Raw genomic sequence first — 22,285 nt, 5'->3', positions numbered from 1 at the left:
CTATTGGGATTTCATCAAGATCAAAAGCTTTTGCACAGCAAAGGAAACAGTTAACAAAATCAAAAGACAACTGACAGAATGGGAGAAGATATTTGCAAATGACATATCAGATAAAGGACTAGTGTCCAGAATCTATAAAGAACTTAGCAAACTCAACACCCAAAGAACAAATAATCCAATCAAGAAATGGGCAGAGGACATGAACAGACATTTCTGCAAAGAAGACATCCAGATGGCCAACAGACACATGAAAAAGTGCTCCATATCACTCGGCATCAGGGAAATACAAATCAAAACCACAATGAGATATCACCTCACACCAGTCAGAATGGCTAAAATCAACAAGTCAGGAAATGACAGATGCTGGCGAGGATGCGGAGAAAGGGGAACCCTCCTACACTGTTGGTGGGAATGCAAGCTGGTGCAACCTCTCTGGAAAACAGCATGGAGGTTCCTCAAAATGTTGAAAATAGAACTGCCCTATGACCCAGCAATTGCACTATTGGGTATTTACCCTAAAGATACAAACGTAGTGATCCAAAGGGGCACATGCACCCGAATGTTTATAGCAGCAATGTCCACAATAGCCAAACTATGGAAAGAACCTAGATGTCCATCAACAGATGAATGGATCAAGAAGATGTGGTATATATACACAATGGAATACTATGCAGCCATCAAAAGAAATGAAATCTTGCCATTTGCGACAACATGGATGGAACTAGAGCGTATCATGCTTAGCGAAATAAGTCAAGCAGAGAAAGACAACTATCATATGATCTCCCTGATATGAGGAAGTGGTGATGCAACATGGGGGCTTAAGTGGGTACGAGAAGAATAAATGAAACAAGATGGGATTGGGAGGGAGACAAAGCATAAGTGACTCTTAATCTCACAAAACAAACTGAGGGTTGCTGGGGGGAGGGGGTTTGGGAGAAGGGGGTGGGATTATGGACATTGGGGAGGGTATGTGTTTTGGTGAGTGCTGTGAAGTGTGTAAACCTGGTGATTCACAGACCTGTACCCCTGGGGATAAAAATATATGTTTATAAAAAATAAAAAATTATATTAAAAAAATAAATATTTTATGAAGTCTATTATGTAGAGCCTTAGAATATTTATGTTCCCCCTAGAGTTTTTTTTTAAAGATTTTATTTATTCACTTATTTTAGAGAAAGTGTGAGTACAGCTGGGGGGAGGGGCAGAAGGAGAGGGAGAATCTCAAGTGGACCTCATGCTGAGTGCAGAGCCCCCATGTGGGGCTCAATCTCACTACCCCAAGATCATGATGTGAGCCAAAATCAAGGGTCAGCTGCTTAACTGACTGAGCTACCCAGGGGCACCTCCTCTAGAGTTGGTTTTACCGCTTAATCCTGGCAAGGTATTCTTATCTGGCTTTGGGAGAATATTCCAGAACTTTGAGGCAAAGATGGATTCTAGTAACCCAGCACTGGAAGCCAAGATAGAAAAGATCTCGACAGCTGCCATTACCATCCCTTAGGTGCTATTATACACAGGGAGGAATTGATCCAGGCACTAGAGTACACTAAACAGTCAGGAACTTGGCTACAGTGAAAGTGTCAGGCAGGCACCCAGCCAAGAAATCCAAGGTGAAGCTTTCAAGGGCCAAGGAACCCAAATATCCTAAGGAAAGGGAGACCATAATGAGTGAGCTCTCACTGCACACAGTGTAAAGGAAGATAGGCTCCGAAAGTGCATCTATGTCCACTAATGCTGGAGAGGTTCCCAACCAGATGACACAGAAAGTCACTTGTATCAGTGAGCAGATGGGGATGACAGAATTAGGTGCCCCTGATAACCACTGTCTCAGCTTTCTCCCTGGTGTTGTGATCTTGGAAGCCAGAGCTTCAGTGATGGTATTTGGCCAAAATGGTGGAAACAGCCACAGTGAATAGGATTCCTAATGTCATTTGTTGGAGGATGAAGCTGGAAGTATTGGGATGGCCAACGAAGAGTCAGGAACAAAGAAAGCACAGGGCGGGGGTGGGGGAGATGAACAGGATGTAGCTGAGAACTTGGTTATTAGCTTTGACATGGGAGTTTCCCTATATTTCACAAAAATCTCAAGAACCACAGCTGTAAGGACAGACAGATTAAGGGCTACACAGGCATGCACTGTCACCCAAGATCCTCATCGCCCAAGAAAGTCACAACCTTTGAGAGGCAATGATCTCCACCACTATTTGTGTATTTTGGATACTTCATACATTGCTTCATATCTGGCAATAAAAACAAAGGGCCATTATCTTGAATTCAGTTGATCTCATGAGCTCCCCAAATACTCATCTTTGGCCAAATCACTATAGATACCAAATAAAGGAATGTTATAGAGAGTAAAATTTCAGGCTAATGATGTCTATTTTTTTTCTTAGCATATCAAGGGCCAAGCAGCCAGGATCACCTCTTTTGTTGATCCTCCATATGCAAGGAAACAAGTTCTTTTTTCTAGAAACAAAAATTATACCCAACCCTATCACTTAAATATAGGTGGAAGGAAACAGTCAAGAAAACAAAGAGGCAACCCACGGAATGGGAGAAGGCTTGTATTTGCAAATGACCATACAAACAAAAGGTTGATATTCAGATCTATAAAGAACTTCTCAAACTCAACACACACAAAACAGACAATCATATCAAAAAATGGGCAGAAGATATGGACAGACACTTCTCCAATAAAGACATACAAATGGCTATCAGACACATGAAAAAATGTTCATCATCACTAGCCATCAGGGATATTCAAATTAAAATTACACTGAGATACCACTTTACACCAGTTAGAATGGCCAAAATTAGCAAGACAGGAAACAACATGTGTTGGAGGGGATTGGAGAAAGGGGAACCTTCTTACACTGTTGGTGGGAATGCAAGTTGGTACAGCCTCTTTGGAGAACAGTGTGGAGATTCCTTAAGAAATCAAAAATAGATCTTCCCTATGACCCTGCCATTGCACTCCTGGGTATTTACCCCAAAGATACAGATGTAGTGAAAAGAAGGGCCATCTGTACCCCAATGTTTATAGCAGCAATGGCCACAGTCACCAAACTGTGGAAAGAACCAAAATGCCTTTCAATGGACGAATGGATAAGGAAGATATGGTCCATATATACTATGGAGTATTATGCCTCCACCAGAAAGGACAAATATCCAACTTTTGTAGCAACATGGATGGGACTGGAAGAGATTATGCTGAGTGAAATAAGTCAAGCAGAGAGAGTCAATTATCACATGGTTTCACTTATTTGTGGAGCATAACAAATAGCATGGAGGACATGGGGAGATAGAAGAAGGGAGTTGGGGTAAATTGGAAGGGGAGGTGAGCCATGAGAGACTATGGACTCTGAAAAACAATCTGAGGGGTTTGAAGTGGTGGGGGGGTGGGAGGTTGGGGGAACCAGATGGTGGGTATTATAGAGGGCACAGATTGCATGGAGCACTGGGTGTGGTGCAAAAATAATGAATACTGTTATGCTGAAAATAAAAAATAAATTAAAAAAAATATAGGTGGAGGAGGACATATCCTGGATTTAGTCACTTAAAAGCAAGCATTTATCAAAGAACCAGCTCCTAGTTTCGTTGATTTGTTCTATTGTTTTTTTGGTTTCTATTTCATTGATTTCTGCTCTGATCTTTATGATTTCTCTTCTCCTGCTGGGCTTAGGGTTTCTTTCTTGTTCTTTCTCCAGCTCCTTTAGGTGTAGGGTTAGGTTGTGTACCTGAGACCTTTCTTGTTTCTTGAGAAAGGCTTGTACCACTATATATTTTCCTCTCAGGACTGCCTTTGTTGTGTCCCACAGATTTTGAACCGTTGTATTTTTATTATCATTTGTTTCCATGATTTTTTTCAATTCTTCTTTAATTTCCCTGTTGACCCATTCATTCTTTAGAAGGATACTGTTTAGTCTCCATGTATTTGGGTTCTTTTCAAACTTCCTTTTGTGGTTGAGTTCTAGCTTTAGAGCATTGTGGTCTGAAAATATGCAGGGAATGATCCCAATCTTTTGATACCGGTTGAGTCCTGATTTAGGACCGAGGATGTGATCTATTCTGGAGAATGTTCCATGTGCACTAGAGAAGAATGTGTATTCTGTTGCTTTGGGATGAAATATTCTGAATATATCTGTGATGTCCATCTGGTCCAGTGTGTCGTTTAAGGCCTTTATTTCCTTGCTGATCTTTTGCTTGGATGACCTGTCCATTTCAGTGAGGGGAGTGTTAAAGTCCCCTACTATTATTGTATTATTGTTGATGTGTTTCTTTGATTTTGTTATTAATTGGTTTATATAGTTGGCTGCTCCCACGTTGGGGGCATAGATATTTAAAATTATTAAATCTTCTTGTTGGACAGATCCTTTGAGTATGATATAGTGTCCTTCCTCATCTCTTATTATAGTCTTTGGCTTAAAATCTAATTGATCTGATATAAGGATTGCCACTCCTGCTTTCTTCTGATGTCCATTAGCATGGTAAATTCTTTTCCACCCCCTCACTTTAAATCTGGAAGTGTCTTCGGGCTTAAAATGAGTTTCTTGGAGGCAACATATAGATGGGTTTTGTTTTTTTATCCATTCTGATACCCTGTGTCTTTTGACAGGGGCATTTAGCCCATTAACATTCAGGGTAACTATTGAGAGATATGAATTTAGTGCCATTGTATTGCCTGTAAGGTGACTGTTACTGTATATGGTCTCTGTTCCTTTCTGATCTACCACTTGTAGGCTCTCTCTTTGCTTAGAGGACCCCTTTCAATATTTCCTGTAGAGCTGGTTTGGTATTTGCAAATTCTTTCAGTTTTTGTTTGTCCTGGAAGCTTTTAATCTCTCCTTCTATTTTCAATGATAGCCTAGCTGGATATAGAACAAATCAACGAAACTAGGAGCTGGTTCTTTGAAAGAATTAATAAAATTGATAAACCCCTGGCCCGACTTATCAAAAAGAAAAGAGAAAGGACCCAAATAAATAAAATCATGAATGAAAGAGGAGAGATCACAACTAACACCAAAGAAATACAAACAATTATAAGAACATACTATGAGCAACTCTACGGCAATAAATTTGACAATCTGGAAGAAATGGATGCATTCCTAGAAACATATAAACTACCACAACTGAACCAGGAAGAAATAGAAAGCCTGAACAGACCCATAACCAGTAAGGAGATTGAAACAGTCATTAAAAATCTCCAAACAAACAAAAGCCCAGGGCCAGACGGCTTCCCGGGGGAATTCTACCAAACATTTAAAGAAGAACTAATTCCTATTCTCCTGAAACTGTTCCAAAAATAGAAATGGAAGGAAAACTTCCAAACTCATTTTATGAGGCCGGCATCACCTTGATCCCAAAACCAGACAAGGATCCCACCAAAAAAGAGAGCTATAGACCGATATCCTTGATGAACACAGATGCGAAAATACTCAACAAAATACTAGCCAATAGGATTCAACAGTACATTAAAAAGATTATTCACCACGACCAAGTGGGATTTATTCCAGGGCTGCAAGGTTGGTTCAACATCCACAAATCAGTCAATGTGATACAACACATCAATAAAAGAAAGACCAAGAACCATATGATACTCTCAATAGATGCTGAAAAAGCATTTGACAAAGTACAGCATCCCTTCCTGATCAAAACTCTTCAAAGTGTAGGGATAGAGGGCACATACCTCAATATCATCAAAGCCATCTATGAAAAACCCACCGCAAATATCATTCTCAATGGAGAAAAACTGAAAGCTTTTCCGCTAAGGTCAGGAACACGGCAGGGATGTCCATTATCACCACTGCTATTCAACATAGTACTAGAGGTCCTAGCCTCAGCAATCAGACAACAAAAGGAAATTAAAGGCATCCAAATCGGCAAAGAAGAAGTCAAATTATCACTCTTCGCAGATGATATGATACTATATGTGGAAAACCCCAAAGACTCCACTCCAAAACTGCTAGAACTTATACAGGAATTCAGTAAAGTGTCAGGATATAAAATCAATGCACAGAAATCAGTTGCATTTCTCTACACCAACAGCAAGACAGAAGAAAGAGATATTAAGGAGTCAATCCCATTTACAATTGCATCCAAAACCATAAGATACCTAGGAATAAACCTAACCAAAGAGACACAGAATCTATACTCAGAAAACTATAAAGTACTCATGAAAGAAATTGAGGAAGACACAAAGAAATGGAAAAATGTTCCATGCTCCTGGATTGGAAGAATAAATATTGTGAAAATGTCTATGCTACCTAAAGCAATCTACACATTTAATGCAATTCCTATCAAAGTACCATCCATCTTTTTCAAAGAAATGGAACAAATAATGCTAAAATTTATATGGAACCAGAAAAGACCCCGAATAGCCAAAGGGATATTGAAAAAGAAAGCCAACGTTGGTGGCATCACAATTCTGGACTTCAAGCTCTATTACAAAGCTGTCATCATCAAGACAGCATGGTACTGGCACAAAAACAGACCCATAGATCAATGAAACAGAATAGAGAGCCCAGAAATAGACTCTCAACTCTATGGTCAACTAATCTTTGACAAAGCAGGGAAGAATGTCCAATGGAAAAAAGACAGCCTCTTCAATAAATGGTGCTGGGAAAATTGGTCAGCCACATGCAGAAAAATGAAATTGGACCATTTCCTTACACCACACACAAAAATAGACTCAAAATGGTTGAAGGACCTCTATGTGCGAAAGGAATCCATCAAAATCCTTGAGGAGAACACGGGTAGCAACCTCTTCGACCTCTGCCGCAGCAACATCTTCCTAGGAACAACGCAAAAGGCAAGGGAAGCAAGGGAAAAAATGAACTATGGGGATTTCATCAAGATCAAAAGCTTTTGCACAGCAAAGGAAACAGTTAACAAAATCAAAAGACAACTGACAGAATGGGAGAAGATATTTGCAAACGACATATCAGATAAAGGACTAGTGTCCAGAATCTATAAAGAACTTAGCAAACTCAACACCCAAAGAACAAATAATCCAATCAAGAAATGGGCAGAGGACATGAACAGACATTTCTGCAAAGAAGACATCCAGATGGCCAACAGACACATGAAAAAGTGCTCCATATCACTCGGCATCAGGGAAATACAAATCAAAACCACAATGAGATATCACCTCACACCAGTCAGAATGGCTAAAATCAACAAGTCAGGAAATGACAGATGCTGGCGAGGATGCGGAGAAAGGGGAACCCTCCTACACTGTTGGTGGGAATGCAAGCTGGTGCAACCTCTCTGGAAAACAGCATGGAGGTTCCTCAAAATGTTGAAAATAGAACTGCCCTATGACCCAGCAATTGCACTATTGGGTATTTACCCTAAAGATACAAACGTAGTGATCCAAAGGGGCACATGCACCCGAATGTTTATAGCAGCAATGTCCACAATAGCCAAACTATGGAAAGAACCTAGATGTCCATCAACAGATGAATGGATCAAGAAGATGTGGTATATATACACAATGGAATACTATGCAGCCATCAAAAGAAATGAAATCTTGCCATTTGCGACAACATGGATGGAACTAGAGTGTATCATGCTTAGCGAAATAAGTCAAGCAGAGAAAGACAACTATCATATGATCTCCCTGATATGAAGAAGGGTTGATGCAACATGGAGGCTTAAGTGGGTAGGAGAAGAATAAATGAAAGAAGATGGGATTGGGAGGGAGACAAAGCATAAGTGACTCTTAATCTCACAAAACAAACTGAGGGTTGCTGGGGGGAGGGGGTTTGGGAGAAGGGGGTAGGATTATGGACATTGGGGAGGGTATGTGCTTTGGTGAGTGCTGTGAAGTGTGTAAACATGGTGATTCACAGACCTGTACCCCTGGGGATAAAAATATATGTTTATAAAAAATAAAAAATTTAAAAAAAAAAGCAAGCATTTATCAATAACCTGCAGTGACACAGATAATATCCCAAGTTCTGCAGATAGAGATGACAAGACAAACACTCTCTTAAGTTTCTCTTAAAAAAAAAAAATGGGGGCGCTTGGGTGGCTCAGTGGTTTAAGCCTCTGCCTTTGGCTCGGGTCATGGTCTCGGGGTCCTGGGATCGAGCCCCGTGTCAGGCTCTCTGCTCAGCGGGGAGCCTGCTTCTCCCTCTCTCTCTGCCAGCTTCTCTGCCTACTTGTGATCTCTATCAAGTAAATAAATAAAAATCTTTAAAAAAAATGGTGGGGGGAGCCTGGGTGGTTCAGTGGTTAAAGCCTCTGCCTTTGGCTCGGGTCATGATCTCGGGGTCCTGGGATCGAGCCCTGCATCGGTCTCTCTGCTCCGCAGGGAGCCTGCTTCTCCCTCTCTCTCTGCCTGCCTCTCTGCCTACTTGTGATCTCTGTCAAATAAATAAATAAAATCTTAAAAAAAAACTTTCACTTAAGTTTCAAATTTACATTACTTCTGTTATCTAAGTAATTGCAAACCTACCTCCTATTGATCATCACTTCCACTAACTTGTTAAGATTTGAGTAACTTCTATTTTAACAAAATAACTCCCTAACGAGCCACCCTGTTTTCTGTTTTGAATATTTCTCATCCCCCATCCATTCAATCACACCCATTAATGTTTTTTTCATAATACTTTTTTGCTTAAAATTCCACAATCATTCCTCCTCGGCTAGAGCAGGGACTCTCAGGCATTAAGTGAGCATTGGAATCATCTGGAGGGCTCATTAAAGCAGTTGGCTAGAACTTACCACTAGAGTTTCTGATTCAGAAACTTGCAATTTACATTTCTTTTTCTTATTAAAGATTGTGTTTATTTATATGAGAAAGAGCATGAGTAGGGGGAGGGAAGAGGGATAGAGAGAAGCAGGCTCCCTGCTGAGCAAGGAACCCGATGTGGGGCTGGATCCCAGAACCCTGAGATCATGACCCAAGCCGCAGACATGGGCTTTAACCCACGGAGCCACCCAGGCGCCCCCAGGCTGACTCTTCTTGATACAGCTTATATCTCACTTCTCACACAATCTTGTGAGGCAGGTAGTACAAACCCATTTTGCAAAAGGACATAATTGAGGTTTGAAGAGGTCAAGTAACTCACCTAAGATCTTGGAGTTCTGGAAGGCAGGGCTAAGATCTGGGCTGACTCAAGGCGAGGCTGCAGGATTGGGTGAAGCAAATGAGACGCGGGGGAAGGGGGGAATATAAGGAAGGACTCACCTTCACCTGTGGTCTTGCAGGACCCAGAGAGTGAGTGCCTCCTTAAATTCTGCATCTCCAGAAGCTCACCTTACCCTAGTCCTGGCCCTATTCAGGACTATCTGACTCCAAAGTTTGTCATTTTTCCATTGCACACCTTTTGTTAACTTTAATATTCACAGCAGTACTTTCTCTTAAAAAGTTTAGGAAGCTTTGTAGAAAATCCTTTTCTCTTTTAGAAAGAGAAAGCTTACTTTCTCTTAAAAAGCCCTCTTATAATGAATACTGTATTTCTGAAAATAAATAAATTAATTTATAAAAAAATAAAAGCCCTCTTAGAGGGCTTAGAGAAGTTTCTGTATTTTTTTGTCCTCAAGAGGTTTCTCAAGATTTAATTTCATAGATTTGTCATTTAAAAGGAAAACGCTAAAATGCTATAAATTAATTATTAAATAAAATACTAGAAAAATCTCATAAAGTATATTAAAGAAATAGCACACCACAGCCAACTGGTTTTTTTTGTTTTTTTTTTTTAATGTTTTCAAATATGAGAACTTGAAAGGACGTTTAACTTAGAGTCAGGAAGAAGAGAGTTCAATGTAGTTCAAATATTGGCATCAATTTCATTTGTTATTTTTAAAATAGAGGGGTTTTAAAAGTTTATTTATTAATTTTTTTACTAATCTCTACACACAACTGGGGCTTGAACTCATGACCCCAAGATCAAGAGTCACATGCTCTATCAACTGAGCCAGCCAGGTAGCCCAGCATCAATTTTGTATTGAATTATAATACATAAAAACAATAAAATTCTTAAAGCTTTCTTTCTTTTCAATTTTATAATACCGTTCAAATTGAGTGAAAATTATGTTTCCTGCAGGTTTGATGGAATTCCCATGTGAACATGTCCAGACCTAATGCATTTTGGGGTGGGTAGCCCCTCAATATCTCTCTTGAGTTTTTAATTTTGATTCCAGTATAGTTAACACGCAGTGTTAACTTCAGTGTTAGATTAAAGTGTACGACGTAGTGACTCAACACTTCCATTCATCACCCAGTGCTCATCGCGAGTGCACGCCTTAACCCGCATCACCCATTTCCCTCATCTCCTCATCTCCTCCCTTCTGAGAGCCATCAGTTTGTTCTCCATAGTTAAGAGTCTGTTTCTTTCAAAGCTATATCAAATTCTTAAGAGAAAACTGTCTTTAAATGTCAGATTGCTCCAATATCCTCATACCTGTGCATATAACACATGCTTTCTCTTCTTCCTGGGACACCATTTCTTCCCTTGCATACCTAACTATGAACACCTGTCTCTAACTGAGCTTGAATTATTTCACCTGGGAAACATGCCTTGCCCAGTTAAGGGTTATTGACTCCTTATTTCTCTAACACCCCCTGTTTATATCTTTTTCTTTAAAAAAAAAAAAGTTTATTTATTTATTTATTTATTTATTTTTATTTCTTTTCAGCATAACAGTATTCATTGTTTTTGCACCATACCCAAGTGCTCCATGCAATCCGTGCTCTCCTTAATACCTACCACCTGGCTCCCCCAACCTCCCACCCCCAACCCCTTCAAAACCCTCAGGTTGTTTTTCAGAGTCCATAGTCTCTCATGGTTCACCTCCCCTTCCAATTTCCTGCTCCCTTCTCCTCTCCATCTCCCCATGTCCTCTGTGTTATTTGTTATGCTCCACAAATAAGTGAAACCATATGATAATTGATTCTCTCTGCTTGACTTATTTCACTCAGCATAATCTCTTCCAGTCCCGTCCGTGTTGCTACAAAGGTTGGGTATTCATCCTTTCTGATGGAGGCATCATACTCCATAGTGTATATTGACCACACCTTCCTTATCCATTCGTCCGTTGAAGGGCATCTTGGTTCTTTCCACAGTTTGGTGACCGTGGCCATTGCTGCTATAAACATTGGGGTACAGATGGCCCTTCTTTTCACTACATCTGTATCTTTGGGGTAAATACCCAGGAGTGCAATTGCAGGGTCATAGGGAAGCTCTATTTTTAATTTCTTAAGGAGTTTCCACACTGTTTTCCAAAGTGGCTGCACCAACTTGCATTCCCACCAACAGTGTAAGAGGGTTCCCCTTTCTCCACATCCTCTCCAACACATGTTGTTTCCTGTCTTGCTAATTTTGGCCATTCTAACTGGTGTCAGGTGGTGTCTCAGTGTGGTTTTAATTTGAATCTCCCTGATGGCTAGTGATGATGAACATTTTTTCATGTGTCTGATAGCCATTTGTATGTCTTCGTTGGAGAAGTGTCTGTTCATATCTTCTGCCCATTTTTTTTATTTTGATAATATCTATACCCACCACAGGGCTTGAACTCACGGGATCGAGGGTCTCATGCTCCTCCAGCTGAGCCAGTCAGGCACCCTTCCTGTTTATATTTCTAGAATTCCTTTTTACATTCTGTTGCACTTTTTCTTTACTTGCCTGCTTATATCACTAAACTGGAGACGTTCACTGCCAGTATGGCTTATGTGGAAGAGAACAAGATTTGGAGTTAAAACAGTACTCCAACTTGGGCTTGTCTGTTTACTAGGAGTCTGATTTTACTAATCGATTTCGTTTGTTAAAAATTATTCAAGGGGCGCCTGGGTGGCTCAGTCAGTCAAGCATCTGCCTTCGGCTCAGGTCATGGTCCTGGGGTCCTGGGATCGAGCCCCGCATCCGGCTCTCTGCTCGGCCCAGAGTGTCTCTCTCCCTCTCCCTCTGTGATCTCTCTCACTTAAAAAAAAATATTCAAAACTTGGAAATAACCTAATAGGATGGCTTAATACCCTTTAAATGTCATACTGCAGCTTTGTTTAACAAGTCAACCTATGGTTTATTTATTTATTTATCTAGCAGAAAGTATCCATTTGACTTTGTGATTGATTATTTGACTAGACCCCATCATACAGTCACTTGTTAGCTTGATTTCTGTCTGGGAGAAACACAAACCCAAAGATTATGGTTTTATTGCCCTGTAGGACATTATCCATTTTTCTATTTGACCTAGAAATCTTATTCTCATGTTCTTTGTGGATGTGTTATCAAAAATGCCTTTACTGCTGAACTCTATAAACCTTGGTTTTACAAAACCCCTTGGAAGCAATTTTCTTTTATTGATCTCCATATTTCTTAACAGCTGAATAAAATCTCTGATACATGGTATGTTTGAAAGTCATGGGCTTAACTTTTAAAAACCTATACTCACAGTAAACAACTCAGGATAAAATGGCAATGCTGATAACACCAAAACTCATAGGTTTTTTTTTTTTTTAAGATTTTATTTATTCATTTGACAGAGATCACAAGTAGGCAGAGAGGCAGGCAGAGAGAGAGGAGGAAGCAGGCTCTCTGCTAAGCAGAGATGTGGGGCTGGATCCCAGGACCCTGGGATCATGACCCAAGCTGAAGGCAGAGGCTTTAATCCACTGAGCCACCCAGGTGCCCCAACCTCATAGGTTTTTTATGAAAAAAAAAAAAAAAAAAAAAAAAAAAAAAAAAAAAGTATGTGTGTATGTACCTGTAACAGTCTCTCAATAACTGATTTTTGTAGTTAACACTACTTCCTCTTATATAGGTATATTTTATATTACATAGGTATATTATATAAGTATATCATACCTAACAGGCACTCAATATATATCTGTTGGAGCCATACATTGTTGAGCACAAATACAATTATTTGCTGGATGGACGACAATGGGATGAGCCAAAATAGTGACACATTCATCTTTAATAAGCACAAATTTTAGGTGTTAACTGACACTATTTCTGTCTGCCTTCTTAAATCTGAGCTGTGTAGTTTTTAATTAATTTTCAATTTTTGAGATAACTGTAGAGTCACAAGCAGCTGTGAGAAATAATTCCGTGTGATCTTTTGGTCACTTGGCCCTTTGCCTAGTTTCCTCCAATGGTAACATTGAGCAAAACCCTAGTACAGTATCACAATTGGAATATTGGTACTGATATTCATCCACTGTTGAAGCTTTCTATTTCTTTGCTAAGGCTTTCTTTTCTTTTCTTTTTTTTTTTTTTTTGTATGTCTCAAATGTGTTCATAATTGCTCATTGGAGCACTTTTTTTTCCCCACTGGGGCATTTTTACGATAATTCTGAGATCTCTGTGATTTCACAAGTTAACTCTCTTTTTTTCATTCATTTTGAGATCTTCCTGGCACTTGTTGTGATGAATACTTTTTGATGGAAACTAGAACATTCTGAGTATTGTGATATGACGCTCTGGATTTTGTTTCAACTTTCTGTTATATCTGGCTTCCTCTGACATTGCTGTGGCTGGGAAAGGCTGGGGGAGACTGTCTTGTTACCGCCACGGTGGGCAGAAGTCCAAGTTTTCCATTTACCCTCTGTTGACACATGATAAAGAGAGATCTCCTCACTTCTGGGTAGGGGTAGGTGTTCTGATTCCCCCAAAGGCCTCACTGATTCCTCTTTGTTGGAAGGAGTATGATGTCTCCCTACTTCTTCCCATGTGGCCACCACCATGCTGTGGGGGAAGGGGTGTCATCCTATTGGCCATGATGAAAGCCCTGATTCTCCACCTGGCCTCCTTTAAGACTACACCAGTAGGGAGAAGGAGGGCCACCTCATCATGGTCACGTGGGGGTGAAAATCTAGGCATTGCACTTTGTAGGAAGGGCCTGGTTACTGCTCAGTGGTGATGAATATCCTGCCTTTCCACTTGACCTTCTTTGATACCACCCTGGCTAGAGATGAGGGGTGGAGAGTGGGGTGCCTTGTAACCTGAAGAAGGTGCGAGTGTTGATTTCCCACTTGGCTCTTCCTGGTGGGAATGGGCCATAGAATTTTTTTTCATGGTGTTTGGCTAGAGTAGAGTAGTTACTCTCTTATAAATTTCTGTCTGGCCAGGGTGTCCTTTTCCTGCTCCTTTGGCTAGACAGAGCAGGCTTTTTGTTGGGGCGTTTTAATGTTGTAAATGCCCATTGGCCTCTCCGGTTGTTGGTTCCTTTGGGTTCAAGTCTAGGACATACGAAGCAAAAGAAAATGCAGGGAACCCACCACATTATGTGGTTCTGCAAGTCTGCCTTCTTCTCCCCACATTCCCGAGTCCTCTTTGGTTGGTTGTATACATATTTCTTGTTGTTTAGTCGTACTTAGAGGGAAAAGTATGTTCATTCCATCTTCCCAGAGGTGGAAATCTGCTAACGAAGGTTTATATCCATTTTGAGCATGACAAACCTCAGGAAAATCCACTGTGTTTCATTTTTTGTTTCCACTAACCTCTTAAGTAATCCTGTTCCTTAAGATATATATATTTTTTCTTTTTGAGAGAGAGAGAGCAGGAAGGGAGGGGCAGAAAGAGAACCCCAAGCAGACTCCACACCCTGTGGGAGCCCCACATGGGGGCCAGCTTCACGAACGTGAGATTATGACCTGATCTGAGACCAAGAGTCGGATGCTAAACCAACTGAGCCCTGGAAAAAAAATTAAAATTTGACTATGGAAGAAAAAAAACATAAAAATGTGGCTGATGGTGTTGTTGAAATTTGGTCTCAGAAGATTTAATTAATTAGTCTCCAACCTTTCACCATGGGTCCAAATGTGAGTGCTCAGCAGAGTAAAGAAGTCAAGAACAATATGTTCTTTCATCTAATCTTGGTATATATTATATCTATTTTTAAGTTTGTATTTTGATTATGTAATCACCATGCACTTGTCCTAAAAGTTACCCAGAATTATATAACAATTGTTACTATCTGAATGGAATATTTTATTATTTTATCTACTTGGTTATTATTATAAAAAGAAAATTTGGATTTTTATATACATATCTCATATCTAGGAGATTTTACTCTATTTTAAAAAATTTTATTTAAATTTAATTAACATATAGTAGATTATTTGTTTCAGGGGTAAAATTTAGTGATTCATCAGTTGCATATAACACTGAGGGCTCATTACATTAGATGACTTCCTTAATGCCCATCACCCAGTTAGCCTATCCTTTCCACTCCCCGCCCCTCCAGCAACCCTCAGTTTGTTTCCTATGATTAACAGTCTTTAATGGTTTGTCTCCCTTTCTGTTTTTGTCTTATTTTTTCCTTCCCTTCCCCTGTGTTTTACTGTGTAATTTATACTGTTTCAGTTGATTTTTTGGAGCAGTTTTGGTATAAAATGGTATATTTTAATCTCTTGGGTCTTCCTCTTCCATTAAGATGATCCTTTTTGCTTTGTGAAATCCTGTACTGCTCAAGACTTCACAGCAACGTTAAATAACAGGAATGAAAGTGGACATCTTGTTTTGTCTACAAACTTAATTGCTGGAGGGTGTTTCTAGTTTTCCATCGTCTGTTGGCAATTCCAAATGTTAGCAATGGTGTGAAAAGTCTTCATTACCAGCCAGTCTATTGTCACTGTTCACCATCCCATCCTAGACTTGCTGTTTTCTAGCCATTTTTTCTAGATTTTTTTTTTTTCAGGTCCTTGAATATTAGGGGGTGGGGGCGGGAATGTGCCATTTTAATTATTTCTGACAAAGAATTTTTTTCTCCACTTATTCAGCTGATATAATCCTATTCATCTTTCAGAACTCAAACAAAACAAAACTGCATCCTTTGTGGAAAATTCCCTGACATTCCAAAGTAAGGTTAGATTACCCCCTACTCCCCACATCTTTGTACTTACTGCTCATTCATCATGCTCATCTCCTGTCCCTGCGTCTGAACCCGTAGAGCACAGACATGGCAAACATGCACAATGTACAGTGGCTGGTTTATAGCAGTGATAAAGGATACTTTAATCATGAAATTTATCTCTGAACACGTACTCTGTGTCATGAATGGTGCTAGGCACTTGGGAAATCAAACTTATGCAAACCTTCACTGTGGTCAGGGTTTGGTTGAAAGAAACACATATGATTAAACCAGCATACTCACAATACCATGTATCAAGTTCCATGGAAGAAACAAACAGAACATTTTGGGATGGTCCATAAAAATATCTCCTGGGGGAGGTAATGCTAATGGTCGAAAAGATGAGTGGTAATAAATTGGGCCAAAGAGAAAAGTATCTTTTCCTCAGGAGGATTACTAACTTCAATAATGAAATTATTGAATAAATGAAAAGAACAACTCTGAGATTCCACTCCTATTCTAGATCCTTCCAGTTTTGGGGGACAAGTGGGGATATAAATGAAAGGACAAGAAGGGAAATCCCTCCAGGTCTGTACCTGTGTCATTGGCAATCTCCTTCTCAGTCAAAGCAGTAGGCAACCTTTCCCCATTGTGGAACTTGCCTGGGTCCATGGCAACAGCTCGGGCTTGCTGCGCACAGAGTGAGAAGTCTGAAGAAATCAGAGGAAAGTCTTATTAAAATATGCAAATATGTCCTAGTACTGTGTGACCAGGGCACTTCAGGGAAAATCAGCAAGTTTTATTTTTTTTAATTTAATTTTTTATCCCATTGGAATTAAAAAAATTTTTTTTTCTATTTATTTATTTTCAGAAAAACAGTATTCATTATTTTTTCACCATTGGAATTTCTTTAATCCAGACTTTTAAGTCAAATTCTTAGGTTTGAACATCTCCACTCTGGAGTTTCTGGAGGACAGGATGTTTCTGAAGAGTCTTAGGAGAAAATGGGCCACGTAAAGCCAACCTGACTCTGCTACTTCTAATTAAAAATGAGGAGCTGCCACATCCTAATGAGTGAGGACAGCTAATTAGCAGGTCAGAACCAAACCCAGAGTGAGGGTTTTGGGTGGGAGAACCACACTCTGATGATCTGTTACTAAGTGTGGTCAGGAGTTTCTATTCCAATGAACAGAGAGGTCAGAGGACTTGTTGGTAAGTTCTCCAGGGGTACACTTTAAGCTGTAACATTCTTCCTTTTTTAAATTTAAATTCAATACATTAACATATAATGTATTATTAGTTTCAGAGGTGGAAGTCATTGATTCCTCAGTCTTATATAATACCCAGTGCTCATTGATTGCATCATGTGCCCTCCTTATTCAAGGTTGTACCTTTTCCTGGGGTGGACCATGTTCATGAAAAGATTGAAATAAGACTATAAAAGCCTGGCCATATAAGCTCAACTCAAGACAATTCTGAAGGGACATTCTAGTTTTAGAGCTCCCTGTGGTGTTGGTCCAAACTGTCATTAGTTGTGCATCACAGCTCAACTTACTCCTCAGTCCACCCTTGGTTTTTCCTCTTCACTTCTAATGTACTTCTTTAAGTAACCATCTGCATGATAAACCCTGTCTTGGGAGTTTGCTTTCCAGGAAACTGAATATGTAATGTTTGGCATTAGGGGGTAATCGAAAAACAAACAAAACCCCCAAACAAAGACAAACAAAAAAAATGAACACAGCCATTTCAAGGTGGGATCATTCTCTACTTTCAGGTGGCAAAGAAGACCGCATCATTAGTGGTGAACATAGATGATATCTGGCACAAGTTGGAGATCCAACTGTTAAACATTCCATCAGTGACAAAGTGTGATGGTAAAAGGATCGAAGGTGATTCTCGTGCTTATGTGAAATATTAGGCATTTGAGAAGCATGAGAAACTACGAGGACAATGGAATTGGTAACTAGATTGATGGTGTGGAAAAAAATAATGAAAAGGTGAGAGCAATTTGTTGTCAATTGTAAAATAAGTATGAAAGTTGAAAGGTCTACAAAGTAGGAACGAACAACATTTTGAAAAATTAAGGAGAGAAAAACAGGAAGACCAAGCCTACGAGAAGGTCCTAGAATGAAAGAAATACTAGACAAATACCTAGAAAGGAATGGAAAGGTAGACAAGGTGCAAGAACAGATAAAATACTTAGATAAAATAACTAATAATAATACTTAGATAAAATAACAGATAAAACTTTTAAATAAAGATATGTTCCCTAGATTAACTTAATGTAAGTCATTCACTACAAAAAAAAAAAAAAAAAAAACAAAACCTAAAACAAAAAACCGAAAACGGAAAAATAAGAAAACTAGAGAATAATTGCAAGAGTTCAGTCATCTGACCATAGGGGTTTCTAAATAACTGGAAACACTGAAGAAATAATAAAAATTTCCCCAACAGGCTTCAGAGTGAAAGGCCTTAGAGTGCACCATCCAATACACAGCCCCTGGACACATGCGACCAGTTATGCTAAATGTAAATTTATTAAAATAGGTAAAATCAGAAATGCAGTTCCTCAGCCACACTGGCCACATTTCAAGTGTGCAATAGCCTCATGTGGCTGGAGGCAACCACACTGGACAACAGATAGAGAACATTTGCTTCACTGTGGAAAGGTCTCTTGGATGGCTCTGCTCAGAATGATGGAGGAAAGCAGATCTGTGAAGGCAAACTGCCATGAACTTTCAGAACACCAGGGACAAAAAGAAGAATTCAAATGCTTGCAGAGAGAGTGAGGGGATCTAGATACAGTTCACATACAAGGAATCAGAAATCAGAAGGGCACTAATCTTCTCAACAGTGATACTAGAGACAAGTCTCTAGGTCTTCCAGGTCACAGAGAAAATTCTAGCCCACCTAGAAGTCTATGCTCAAATCATTCACAAGTAGAGCAGAAATATATTCAGACATGCACATTATTTAAAAAAAATTATCCTGGATCATTCTTCTGAGAGCTACAAGATGGCCTCTGCCAAAATGAGGGAGAAAACAAAGAAAGAAAACACCTTAGAATCTTCAAACAGGTAACTCAGGGCAGCAGAGAGGCAACGGGAATGCCCAGGATGACAGTCCTGTACAAGCTACAGGAAGAAGACAGACTAGGTTATGGCAAGGAGAGAGCTTCAGGAGGGCTTGACCATGCAGAAGGCAGTGATGCTTCTGGTGGAAATAGACTAACGGGCCATAGAAAACTCATCAAATCATAAAAAGGAACTCTTGACTTCAAGAAAAATGAAAACTTGTCTAGAAATGGAAGCATGGACTTGAACAGGGCTCAACTGTGAATAATGAGGTTTGTCATTCCCCAAAGAGAACACAATACCCATCCCATGGAGGTTAGCAACCTTAACTTTCAGCTTCTAAGTAATCAACAAGTTATAGTAGGAGCATGTCATTTAATGACATAGCAGTAAACATAAGAAACTACTGAACTGGTTGAAACTGGACTCTGGAGGGAAAAATGGGATGGAGGTCAGGTGGAACAAGGGACCACTAGTTTTCTTATAGCCATTGTAGTACTGTTCAACTTTACAAAGCCTCTAAGTTTATACTTTCGATTTTTAAAATAAAATCAAGTTTTAGAAGCCTCAGACCAGGTATGAGCCCCTCCCAACCACCTTTGTGGACAAATGTTCTTCCTGAGTGCATGCTCTCTACCTCCTGAAGCTGACTTTCCACAGTCCTGAATCTGTCTATACAGGGAAGTGACTTTTTGCCATGAATGGGGGCACATTTGGACCTGATCCAGAGTGGTGCCAAGGAAATGTTTGTGGATATAAGCAAAAGTCAGAACAAGAACCTTCGGCAGACCTTCCAAGCATAGTTGAGGTTCAGATGAACCTCCTGATAGCAGGTGTTGGGAAATCCCCAAATGACAAAAGGATGTGTGGTACTGGTGAAAGTCTGGGTATTCTTCCAATATGTGTTTCACAAACAGCCCCAAGATGTTTTCACTGAAGGCTTTCTGTGTGCTCAGCAGTGTGCTTGGCCTTGAGAAGAAGCCAGTGGGTGGCAAAGTGTGTCCTGGGCCTTACAGGGGACACCAGCTACCTGCCCTGGTTCTACAGAGGGTCCTTGATGGTCTGTAGCTGTGTCCATGGCTCCATAAGGCCTGGGACTTGGCCCTGCTGACCTGGGTCCTTCTTACTGGCCCCCAGCACCCATGTCAGTTAGAAACCCAGACCATTTTTATGGTACTCTGGAGTATATACATAACACTTTGTTTTACTAAACCACAAGTTCTTCCTTGAGATGCAGTCAGGATATCAAAGGTCATTTTGTTTCAGAGGACCACCTTTTGAATTTGTGGATGACTGCATATCCAGTTCAGTTAAAGGCGGTCACTATATGCTTGGCTCAAGCCTCTATTTGCAATTTTATATCAATAGAGGTGGCTCCTGGGGTAAACATGTCTATGGGATAATGCCACCAAGAAGCCCTCTTTGTTTGATGTCTAGCGTTAATAATATGCTAATTATGAGGAGTCACCGGCAAGTGGGAGAAGGTTTGTCTGGGAATATGGGCATTTCCAAGTGTATCATCCAGTCCAATCATAAGGAAAATGGTGTCATCCATTTTCTCCACGAGTCCATAGTTAACCCTGTGGAGTGGGAGTACATTCTAGCTTTTAAGGAACACTTTTGTCATCCTAGCCACAAAGAACTGGTCAAGGTTGTGGCTGAATTATTGTTGGGGAATCCATTCCATTTTCAAGTACGTCAAATAATCATACATCCAAGGCTCTCGTTATTATCTCCACACAATAACAAACATGAAGAGTATCTGTATATGAGCCATTGTGGCTATTTTCCAGAACTTTACCTCAAGCTGTCTAGCTTTGCTAAACAACCAATGTTCAAAGACAATCAGAACTAGAATTTAAAACCTGCAAAGTTGTACTATTGAAACATAACCTTTCTCTATATTCACCCTTATTTCCAGAGATAGCCAAATCAAGACTATAATTCATTTGCATTTAACATTTAAATCCACTTGCATTATACAAACTTGACTGAATTATTTTCATAAGCTCAGCAAGAATAGTGATTGATCATACAGATATAAAATCTGTTCTGATGGAACTTTTCAATAAGGTATCTTGATTGAACTTTCAATAGCCTCTCTAGGGCAGAAGCCAAGCCAAATACTTGCCATCATGTCTGATACCCATACCTGTAGATTTGGGCAAATTCCTCTTCTGGAGTTCCCCAACATATCTGAAGGACCCCACACCTGCCAGGACCTGACATTCTTTACTTACCTGGTAAGGCTGCCAGGAACTCTGGAAACAAGGAATCAGGACAAACTTCTAAGGGGCTTTGTTGGCTCCATAAAGTCAACCTTAGTTCCTTAAAGTTGTCTGGGCACATGTGAGTCTACGCATGTCTCTCGACTAATAATCCAAGAAAATCTTGTCTCCTTAGCAGACAGAAAGCAGAATTTCAATCTTATAACAGCATATTTTACCCATTCATTTCAATTTTAGTCCAGTCCACTCTGACCACACAAAATATTCCTTTCCAAAGATTTCCCTTCACAACCTTCTACAGTTTTCTTTTGCATTCATATTTTTTCCAAACTGTTTCTCTCCAAACAACTGCTCTCATTTTAGGACAAAGTTACTGTCTTTTCCCTTCAACAAAAATATATTCCCATTCCTCATACCTTTCTTATACATTTCCTATTTCCTACATACAGGATTGTTTCCCTTACTTCCATCAGTCTCAATTACATTTATCAGAATTTTAACCCTTAGAAACCTTATTCTTCCAGTGAAAACTCAGTAGCAACCAAATGTGAATTTTTACATTGGAATTCTTAATTTTTAAAATTTGAATTCAATTAGCCAACATACAGTACATCATTAGCTTCAGATGTAGTGTTCAATAATTCATCAATTATGTAAACCATCCAGTGGTCATTACATCAAGTGCCCTCTTTAATAGCCATTAAGCAGTTACCCCATCAGCTTATCACCTCCCCTCCAGTAACGCTCAGTTTGTTTCCTACAGATTAAAGTCTTGGGGCGCCTGGGCGCTCAGTGCGTTAAAGCCTCTGCCTTTGGCTCAGGGTCCTGGGATTGAGCCCCACATTGGGCTCTCTGGTCAGCAGGGGGCCTGCTTCCTCCTCTCTCTCCGCCCGCCTATCTGTCTACTTGTGATCTCTGTCAAATAAATAAAATCTTAAAAAAAAAAAGTCTCTCATGTTTTTTCCTCCCCTCTGATGACTTCCCATTCAGTATTCCCTCCCTTCCCCTATGATCCTTGGTGTTGTTTCTTATACCACAAATGAATGAAACCATATGATAATTGTCTTTCTGTGATTGACTTATTTCCCTCAGTATAATACCCTCCAGTCTTTCCCTTGTCGATGTAAATGGTAAGTATTCCTCCTTTCTAATGGCTAGGTAATATTCCATTGTTATACACACCTT

At 39.8% G+C, this 22,285-nt stretch overlaps 1 pseudogene across 1 annotated transcript; it reads right to left on the bottom strand.

The window, feature by feature from the left end:
• Positions 1-1,329: 1,329 nt before the first annotated feature.
• LOC309854239 (vomeronasal type-2 receptor 116-like) lies at positions 1,330-21,221 on the bottom strand (annotated as a pseudogene). The gene is made up of 3 exons: positions 21,113-21,221; positions 16,395-16,508; positions 1,330-2,121 (listed from the first exon to the last, which is right to left on the bottom strand). The product of its transcript is annotated as a vomeronasal type-2 receptor 116-like (transcript).
• Between the last annotated feature and the right edge of the window lie 1,064 nt (positions 21,222-22,285).

The sequence above is a fragment of the Mustela nivalis genome, assembly GCF_964662115.1.
Source record: "Mustela nivalis genome assembly, chromosome: 19".
NCBI classification, from domain to species: domain Eukaryota; kingdom Metazoa; phylum Chordata; class Mammalia; order Carnivora; family Mustelidae; genus Mustela; species Mustela nivalis.
The sequence above is the reverse complement of the archived record's forward strand: the minus strand, read 5'-3'. Positions and strand labels throughout refer to the sequence as shown.